Genomic DNA, 11,561 nt, shown 5'->3' with positions numbered 1-11,561 from the left:
GATCAATCTTAGACTAAGAAAAACAAAACTAGTTAGCAATACATGATATGAAAGTTTCAAAGATTCACAAAAGTAAATCTAAATGTTAAGACTAGTTCACGTTACCTTGTATATGAGATTGCTCTCTAGCAGTTTTGCCTTAAAAAACTTTGTTTAGGAAGCGATTTTCTTGAAAACCCTAAAACTAATAAATTATTTATGATTAATAGATATAAAAATAAATATTTGGCGCTGGAGACAAAAATTTAAGCGGGATCTGATTTTTTTTAATAGTTATTTCACTAAATATTTATATTATTAAGAGGTATTATCTATAAAAAAACTAAATACTCGTTCATGCCCACTAAGAAAGAATAGCAGAAAAAAAATTTATGTCAAATAAATTAATCTCGTTTATGTTGAATAAATCATTCTATATTTAAAGAAATATTAAGTTTGTTTAATAAAATAAAACCATTTGATTAAAATTTACAAAATGAACTATATATCGACATATATTATTTTTCTGAAGGATATATCTCTCTCTCAATCTTCAGCTATCTCCCGACTGATCGCCTGTAAAGTGCCACCTATGAGATGGATGAAATTGAATACGGATGGAGCATCTCGACATAACCCGAGACTAGCTACTGTTGGAGGAGTACTTAGAGATGGGAATTCGTACTATGGTTTTGCTCTGAATATTGGGATATGTTCAGCTCCTTTAGCAGCATTAGTGATACAAGACTCTGTGGTGAGCTTGTATTAGGATAGAGATGATGGCTTCACAAGATGGCGGTCGCTTCTCTCTTGTGAAGGAAAGATGGTCGTTAATGTAGATCTGACACGATGGCGGTCGCTTCTCTCGTGTGGGATCAATTGTAGGGGAAGTGATAGCGGATTGAAGTACACCACAGAGATGTGATTGGTCTCTGATACAGTACACGAACTCAGCCTTGTGGAATCACACACACAAGACAAAGAACAAGCTTTTCTCTCAAGAAAACTTAAGGAGAAAAAGGAAGAAAATTTGGTTTCTTTATTGATAATAGGGTAATTTCAAATGAACAAGCTAATGAGCTTATATAGGCTCAGCTACACGTGCTAATAATGTCGGAAAGAGGTCGTCGAATGGTAGTCGAAAATAGTCAAACAATGTAGTCGGAAAGTTGTCGGAAATGGTCGGAAAGTTCTGACTAATTTCCGACTGCATCTTCAAATTTGTCGGAAATTAGTCGGAAATGTGTAATATATCTTTTTTAAAAACAAAAATAAAATATATATATATATATATATATATATATTTTTAAACTATTTAATAAATTTATTTGATAATTAAACATTAACTAAATTAAAATATAAAATTTAACAAACTTATTAAAAACTTCGAACAAAAATCATGATCTACCAAAATCGAAATCAAAGTTATCTAATTCACTCTGCCCAGTTGGATTTTGGGAATTTGGACCTGGAGGAGGAACGGCGTCTAGAAATTGTCTGGCCATCAACTGAGACCAAAAACGCATTTGCTTCATTTCAGCTTTTAATGCAGCTATTTTGGCATTTGCTGCGGTCATTTCCTCACGTGTTGCTTGTGAAGCTAAGCTTGATCCTGCTCCAACATCGTCAAAAGGTATTGATCCAACGCCAAATCTACGTCCCTTTTTAATCTCTATTTGCTACAAAAAAATATGAATCATTACTAATTAAGCATTATAATTTTATAATATGTTAATAGAATGTATATAATTTACCGAGCGAAATATTTCATCTTTCCCCGCCACGGTAAATTGGTAGTCTGGAGGAGTATCTTCAAGTTGAGATATTTGGGTGATATTCTCCTCCTGTGCAGCTATACATCTTTGAGCAATTGCTTCCGCCTTTTTATTCACAAACGTTCCATCCGATTTGCGACGATGTGACTCTTCCATGAAATTCACCATATCGGGGAGAAGTCCCGTCTCCGCATCACGCTTAAAAAAGAATAATATTAATTTATGAAACATAACAAAAATTTAATTTAATTTAAAACTTAAAGAATATACCATATTTTATCTTTTACGAACATATGGTACAGCTCCGCAAGTGTGTTTTGCCATACCATAACCTCCGCGGTCGCTCTTTCGGTTGTTAGAGTTGGTTACGCCACGCTCTTTATTTTTTTTTTCTTTTTCCCAATACTCGATCAACCCATTCCAAACTGCTATTCGCATAAATTTTGGTTTGTCTTTCCCTTTTCGCCACTTTTTTCCACTCATAAGTGTTGTCTTTAATACGTTTAGCAAAAATCTCATCAAATATTTCTCGCACTTCGTTATTAACCTCGTACGCCCAATAATATATTTGCTACAACATTTAAATAATTTATAAATTTAAATAAAATTTATTAATTTGTAAGTTAAATTATTATTCTAAAATTATTAATTTATTAATTTAAATTAAAATAATTTATTAGTAACATACCGAAAACGCTTTGTACCCCCGATCCTTTGTTTCTCCCGAGGCAGAAGAAAAATTAGGAGCGGGTTCCAGAAAATCACTCTCCATAATATGTTTTACGGACTTTGTCAAGCCAAGAGGGTAAGAGTACCTTATACAAAAAATTATAATTTTTATGTTAATATCACTACATCATCATAAATTTCATATCAATTTCTAATAATCGATTAAACTATAAGAAAACATAATTCATAACTTATAAATAAATAAATAAACATAATTCATAATTTGATGAAATTAATAAATTGTAATAACTTAATTGAAATAAATTAATAGTTACAAATAAATATTTATAACTAAATATTATTAAATAAATTGTAATAAATTAATATTTATAAATAAATTGTTATAATTAAATATTTATAAATAAATTGTAATAAATAAAATTTAATGATGAAATTATCAGTATGATTTATCTATTCGATCAGGATCTAATATCTTCAAATGAATCCGTTCCGGAGCTCGCAAGAGTTGTTCCAATGTCATGGTTTCTAGAGGATGTTGTTGTTCAGCTTTCATGGGCATTCCCGTCTGGGCCAGTCTCAGGTACGATAGTATCCATGTTATCATCTATAATAGGTTGACTTGGCGGCTGGGTTTCTGAACGACTTCCACCACCATACATGTTGGTCCTTTCCAAGTTTTGACAGTAATTCATGTATCCGTTCCATGTTCCATCAGCCATTATCTGAAATTGACATATAAATCATTAGTATCTTTGTATATGTGAAAAGATTGAAAGAAAAGCAAAAATAATATGAATACAACCTCTTAAATTCTTCAATTTTGTGGGACTTCCGAGGAATTTTTGAGAGAGAGGAGTGAAAATTTGAGAAGGAAGAGTGAAAATGAGATTGTGGTGTGAGGATGATGAAAATCCAGCCGCCAAGTCAATCCGCCGAGTGACATTTATATAGTCAAATTTCCGACCACATTTTCATCAGAATTTTGTCGGAACAGAGCGGTAATTAATGCTCAATTTCCGACGAATTCTTGTCAACATGCATGCATTCGTCGGATTTTTGTCGGAAAGGAGCGATAATTAATGCTCAATTTTCGGCGAATTCTCGACAACCAGAGAGCTTTCGTCGGAAATGGTGGTTGGTAATAAATATATATCTACCGCGTTCCAATGAGTTTACTATTTTCGACAACATTCCGAGCACAATTCGTCAGAAATTCGTTGGCTAAATTATTCCGACGGTTTTCCAATTACTATTCGTCGGAACTTCGTCAGAAAAGTCGGAAACCCGTCAAAAAGTATTTCGTCGGAACACTTATTTTGTCGAAAATTTGTCTGAGAGTTTCCGTCGGAAATTTGTCGGAGTGTTTCCGTCGGAAATTCGTCGGATTATATTTATATTGTTCGAAATATAAATCAGTTTAGTAACATGTCCCTAATCCATTTAGTAACATGTCCCTAAAACATAATACAATGAATAAACATATATATCAAACCAAACATAGCATATTGTACAAACACTAAGAGTTTTTGACATATATTCGGAATCAGATGAGTACTCTGAACTACCTGAGTCAGTTGACCCTTCAAATTTGTCGCTTTCTTCTTCGTCATCATCATATACCTCTTCAACATCAACATTATTGATATCAATTAGTGGAACCAGATCAGAAGATTGTTCGATTTGAGTAATGACATTTATTACATTCTGTTGCATTGCTTCTGTCTCTTCAAAGCCATCAACTCGACTCGTCTTTGACTTACTCGAGGATATGGTAAGTAACAAACCTGTGATGCCTGCGACGCTAGTATATACGGATCATACTTGCATAATCTCTTTGAGGAGTTTATTTCAGGTACACCAAATTTAGTCATACGAACACCGCTACCAAATGTCGGATCGTACCATTTGCACTTGAAGAGTATACATTTCAAATTAATGATACCCGGATACTCAACCTCCAAAATGTCTATGATTTCTCCATAGTATTCACCCGTCTCTGTACGAACTAGTACTCCGTAGTTAACTGTTTTCATGTATCCCATGGTTGGTTATTTTCTAAATACATATCCACGTGTGCAATACATTGGTGATGCCATTGCTCTTGACAAAAGTCCTCCTACCAATTCTTCAAACCAAGTAGGATATTGTTCATTACTACTAGCAGTTGACATGACCTACATACAATCAATTAATGTATAAAAGCCAATTAATATCACATACGTCCACTTCTCAAGTATCGAGTAACTTACATAATATTTTAACCATTTCGCATATTGTCCTCAATTGCGGAATCAGTGATGTCTGCATAAGCTCCTTTTGCTTGTTCGATAAAATAACTACACACATTACATAGATGGTTCGTTACTATCAATGAGTGCAAAAATAAAAATAAAAAGTAAAAGTTAAATTATAAATTCTTACTTTTCGAACGGTATGACATGGTCACAGTTGCGGAGAATATATCTATGAATGTAATCAAACTCTTTATCAGTTAACCATACTTCTCTTTGCTTTCCACTTAGTCTCCCTTTTTGTGCAAAAATATATGGGACTGAAGTATGGTAAGTTCGTTTGACCCCCCCATCATCGTATCTTCCAGCTTTTCTTGATTTTGTTTGGACAGTTGGTGCAAAATAATAGGAAGAGAAGTGTGATGTCTCCTCGTTGATACTCTGTGTAACAATTGAACTCTCAACCTTGCTTAAAATTTTTACTTTCTTCTTCAAATGAAACATGAATCGTTCGAAGGTATACATCCATCTATATTGGACCGGTCCCCTTAGTTCAGCTTCACGAGGTAGATGTATGGGCAAGTGTTCCATCACATCAAAGAAGGCAGGCGGAAATATTTTCTCAAGATTGCAAATGATGATTGGCACATTTTCTTTAAGTGTCTGTAACCCAACAGAATTAGGGGATCTCGAACACAAATCCCTAAAAAATGAGCTAATACCAGGATTCCAAAATTTTGTCAATCAACCAATGCAGTTTCATATTGTTAAAGGTAAAAAATAATATCATATACCTGCAACTGCTTCATGGAGTTTAATTGGTAAAAGATGCGCAAAAGCAAATGGTAGTAATCGTTGCATGAAGACATGACAGTCATGACTTTTCATGCCGACTAATCTTCCACTGTGATCATCAACACAATATGTGAGGTTTGTAGAGTATCCATCTGGGAATTTTACAGAATCGATGATCCACTGAAAATCACTGATTGTCCACATAAGCGCAGCACGCATCATATAATTAGATTTTGTTGAGAAGTCATAAACACTTACGCCTTTGTGACATAACATTTGTAACTCTGCGATCAGCGGTTGTAAGAAGACATCGAGTGAACGGCGATGATGGTTAGGACCAGGAACAAGAATGGTAAGGAAAAAAATTCATGCTTCATGCAAATAGATGATGGAAGATTGTGAGGAGTGACAATTACCGGCCAAAAAAAATATTTACAACCAGACATTCCAAAAGGATTAAATCCATCAGTGAATAACCCCAAATATACATTCCGAAAAATATATGTTCCTCGGTAATTAGTTGGAAATTAGTCAAAAATTTGTCGAGATTTTGTCGACCATATATTTCATCGGAAACGGTCGTCGGAAATGCCTATGTTTTCTTGTATTGCGATCTCTCTCAATCTCAGCTATCTCACGTGATTCTTCACTCTCAAGGTACTTCATCCTAAATAATTATTTTATATGCCTCTAGTTTTTTGTGATCTTGGTCTATTCTTTCCTATAATATGTAAATTTTAAGAAAATTATCCATAATTATGTAAATTATTTTGATATCGGTATATTTTTTTATGTATATAGTAAAATGGAAGAAGAGAAAATTCAGTTAAAGAATATACAAAAAGCCGAAGAATTACCAGTTGTTAAAGTCTTGGAGCAAAAGAAAATAATTCAACATTGATTTGATTTGAACAAAACGTATTTTTATGAAGATGGAGAAGAATTACACTCAGAAAATGGAGTTGTTCAGGAAATGGAGAAAGCAAAAAAAGTTCAACATAGATTTGATTTGAACGAAACATATCTTAAATGAAGAAGAGTTTCAGTCCAGAGATGGAGTTGTTCAAGAAATGGAGAAAGCAAAAAAAAATTCAACATGAAGACGAAGTCGTAAGAGATATGCTTAGAATTTATATGCCATATTATTTTAAATGAAGAATAACACACTTGAGATATAAGAGGATTTATACGTCATGCCTCTCATCGCTTTCTTGGTAAACAATTGAAATCTTGTAGGAGTATCTTTGTAGAATAATGTCTCTCGTGACTGTGTCCTTGTTAGTTCGTTGTTGTTTCAGTCAATAAGGTGAAGTTTTTGGAACTAAGCCACATTTCAATTATTCTAGATGTTCTTCTGTTTTGTCTCTGCTTTAGTTGGTTCTAAAGCTATATAAAGCCAATCGATTTCGTCAAAATATGCAAAAACAATTTCTAAAATACCTGCAATTTCTCAAAAAATGTGTTTGGTTTGCATCATTAGAATTCTCATTGGAGATTCGAAAATGAATGCTGCAAGTGCGTTGGTTCTACCTCATGCATGTGTTTTCCAGGGATAACCATAGAGATGATCATTGATGTATGTTTCATTGCCATCCAAGGTGGCAAATTATAAGGAAATAATATCACTGACCATATGATATAACTACTGCTCATTGTACCAAATGGATTAAAACCGTCAGTCACCAAGTGTAGTCTGACATTTCTTGGATCAGATGCGAATTCAGGATATTTTTGATCAAATGCTTTCCAAGCCTCTCCGTCTCTAGGATGTCGAAGCTTGTCGCCATTGTTACTACCAGTTGTATGCCATCTCATGTGGGTAGCAGTTTTGATGACATGAATAAGCGTTGCAGTCTCGTCTTTAGAGGAAAATAACGCAAAACTTCTACAGGAGTTTTGTTTTTTCTGTTCTTTGACCCAGATACCGTACTCTCTCCATCAATATTTTTTTCCAACGAGAAGCTTTACGAACATTACAAGTCTCCCTTTATGCATCTGCCTCCCAAAATAACATGCAATCATTTGGACATGCATGAATTGACTCTTAAATCAAACCTAATTTACGAATAACTTTCTTCATGTCATTAAATGATTTTGGCAGCTTGGCATGTGTAAATGCTTCTTTCAGCAAATCAAGCACCATAGATATTTCCTTATCACTTATCCCACACATGCATTTGATATGGTACAATTTCAATGTAAATGACAGCTTCGTAAATTTTGAGCATCCATCACAAAACTTTTCAGTAAAATCAGCAAGCAACTCATCAAAACCTTCTCCTTTTCCAAAATTTTCACTTGAAGTTGACAGACTATCTGTGTCCATAGGTTGCTCACACGATCCAGATGCATTTCCGCCATACATATTAGTATCAATACCAGGAAAAAGATCATCCAAGAGATTCAAAGTTGAATCCAATTCAACTTGAGCAAAATTATCAGTAGGTACTCTTACACTTTGTGTAACATATATTTTCTCTCCATGTAGAACCCAAGTTGTGTAAGAACTCAAAAAGCCAAAGCACATCAAATCACCTTCAATATCTTCTCTTAAGTTAAATTTGGATAGAGAACAACGATTACATGGACATTTCATCGCAGTTGCATTTGATTTACTAAATGAAAAATCCAAGAAGTTTTTGACCATGATATGTAATCTAGAGATAAACGTGGTTTTTTTTATCCCCATCGCAACCTGAAAACCAGAAATTCAAAAAAAAAGATTAAATCGTATACTATAATTTGATAATCATAAGAGGTAAAGGAATAAAAAGTCAAATCGATCCTATCATCAAACAGCAACACACGTTCGTATCATCACAATCCAGCTTTGTGTACGCTTTTGAAGCTTCATAAACAACTTAAATAAGTGTAGAAGAACTTTTGAAACGTGATTCCAATTTTTTTTGCAAATGGAAAGTACAAATCCCATGATGAGTAACTCGATAATTTATCAAAAGTGCATTAGCAATTTACGAGTAAAGCAATGTATGGAAATTTTTATTAATTTTAACGTGATTTGCTTGATTATATTAACTAATTTATATATTTACTTGTCTTTTAGTTTGACTAGTAAATATTAGTATAAAGAGATCAGCAACTGTTACAAAGAAATTGAAGTATGAATTTCAAACCGGTTTAAAACTCATATGACTCAAATCAAAACACATTCACTCACTTTCAATTAATAAACCGGTTGAATCGGAGTAGGCGAAGCATGATCAGAGACAAAAATCATTCGCATCTGCAATAAAATTCTTCAGACATTTCAGAAACCAAACCCAAGATGCATCATTTTTAGAATCAACTATAGGATATAAGTTAAAATTTCCATCTTGAGTAGAGGGAGCAAGCAAAGTCCCTTTCAACTTTGATTTCAAATGTGCACCATATATATGTATATTACTTTTCTCATCAACTTATACCCTCTAATAGATTCACCAAAAGCCAGAAATGCATACTTAGAGAGTCAACTTTGAGAAAAGTTATAAAACCTGAATTCTTCAGTTGTACCATGTGGAACCACTTCAGTAAAAATTCATAACTATAATCAGGTAAACCCCTAGCAATTTCTTGAACTCTATAAGTCTTAGAATATGTGGTAACTCCATACCCATTTCTAAATATTTCCATGAGTTGTTTAGGTTTGAGTGGAAGTTTTCCTCTTTCAAAATGGTTACTTAAAAAACTTCCTAATGTCTTTGCAGTTGCTTAAGGATGACTAACGAGAAAAAAAAAAGTTTCGACCAAAACAAATGATGTAAGTTTACATTTTATATTTATTTGGTTCAAAAGATACAAACTAGTAGGAATAGTATCACTTAAATGTAATTGATGTCAAACTAGTTAATTTTAATTTCAGTTAATATAATTGATGCCAAGTCATACATATTGGTATCTTATAAATAAGTAATTAAAAAAAATATCACATAATTAAGTGCTACAATACACTCATTTTTGTAGTTGTAGTTACCATTTTCATTCATTTTCTACTGTTCCCTCACAAAATGCAAAAACATCGTCATCTTATTTCCTGAAATCATAGTTAAACATATCGTTAGAAAACATGCCATATATTATCTCAGTTACCATTAATAGCGGCTGGATAACGAATTTGGTTGCATTTATGGAATATTCTGTCATTTAACACATACTTGAGTATTGAAACCTCTGAGCGTTGCTTTTTTTAATTATTAATCACTCAAAGTTCTTTTGTTCTTTATATGTTGTGTCTTGTTGTTTGGCAACCCAACTACTCTGATAATAAATAGGCAAACAATTTTTGCATTTTTCCCACAACGAAAATTAATATCACGTATAATCATTATATTTCTGCAAAATCTGAGCAACGGTTCAAGAGTTATTGCTGTTTTACTGAACGTATATACACCTAGTCGAACACCCAGTCGGGCACAAATTTTGACAACAGATCCGAGACAAGCCAAACCTTAGGCCCGACAATCTTGATTATGTTGACAACCTTAGAAACCTTAGACAAGACAATCTTGATTATGTTGATTTAGAACTTAGGAATTTTATGCCCGGAAGGTCTTCGATGAAATTCTCGAACAAAAACTTTTAAGTGCTTTTCATTTTTCACCTTTGGAAATTGTTGCATAGGGTGATTAGTTTTATAATGCTTATTGATCATATGATTGCCTTTGGAAGAAGTTGATAATTTATTGATTAGTAAAGGGATTAATATCATGGAAATGTGTTATTCTTACTTAATGTTCTATGGTCTAACGATCATTCTTTGTTCGAAGTTGTTTGAACCTCCATAACCCATCTCTTTGTCATTCTAGTCAATTGCCTTAACCCGAGAATTCGTCTTTTAATTATTCTTTAGTAATTTACTATTTATCGCTTGTTTGATTTCAAAATATGTTAATCTTTTGGTATTTAATTTCTTTTGTCCATCTTTGCATTATTTAGTTTGAATTGTATTGTTAGCCAAGTTTAGAAAACCAAAATAAAATATCTTATTAATCTTAGATTAAGTAAAGTTTTGTATTTTTGCTGTGTTAATTAATTGCTCCTTGAGGTTCGATAATTTAATTAATCAGGTAAAATAAATACATCAGTAATATACAAATATATCATGTATTTACATTAATATGACCATTTTCCCCAAGTTTTCAGGAGAGAATAATTTGTTTCTTTAGGTTTTAGAAAAAAAGTAAATAAAATATAAGCCGTGTTCGTTACGTGATCACAACAAACACTTTCTGCGAGTTTAAAAATAAATGTCTCCGGTCTTCAAATCCTTAAAATAAGCCGTCGATGATGAATGATCACACCAATATGATTTATTGGTTCAATTATTAATAAGGTACTAGGATGAATGACATTTAACATAATATAAGTCAACCAAAACAGCCACGTAAAACTATATGAGTGGTATCGACTTCTCCTTGAATCATATTCAATAGTAATATGCACTTTGCTTTCAAGCTCAAAGAAGAAGCAATAGTAGCAGAAGATGAAGCTGAGACGAGTTACTGTCTCGTCTACAAAGAATATCGCGGTTGGATCCTTTGTCTCATCATTGTCCACCTTTAATCGGGACACTGTATGATTGTCCACCTTATGATGTCCACTTTGTCTTTTTATTTTGGCTGTAATCTACACCTTCACCAACGTTCACATACACACTATGATCAAAACACCATTACCAGTACACATAACTCTAACATGTGTATCATCACTTTCCCCATAATTTGCATTCTTCATTACCTCAGTCTCAACATCCCTTTCACTTTTTGTATTCATGACTTCAGCAGCATTTGAACCCCCGTAAGTCTCATCCAAAAAACTGGCCCATAATTCTTGGTCATATCCACTTGGCCTAACGTCATCAACTCTGGCTCGTCCACTTCATCCAACCCAAACAATTCTTCAACTCTGTCTTATGATTCTTTCGGTTTATCTTTCGTTATGTCACGTTTAATGCTCGCTTCAATCTCTTCTAGCTCAGCCATAAATCCCTCATCTCTCGCAAATCACTATTGTGAAATCATCCATCTGTTACTGTCCATTTAAACACATTTCAAATAATCTTTCACGAATCATATGGGTTAAGGTTAAGAGA

Source organism: Capsella rubella, unplaced genomic scaffold, assembly GCF_000375325.1.
Source record: "Capsella rubella cultivar Monte Gargano unplaced genomic scaffold, Caprub1_0 scaffold_4, whole genome shotgun sequence".
Classification (NCBI taxonomy): domain Eukaryota; kingdom Viridiplantae; phylum Streptophyta; class Magnoliopsida; order Brassicales; family Brassicaceae; genus Capsella; species Capsella rubella.
This window is presented reverse-complemented; position numbering follows the sequence as displayed.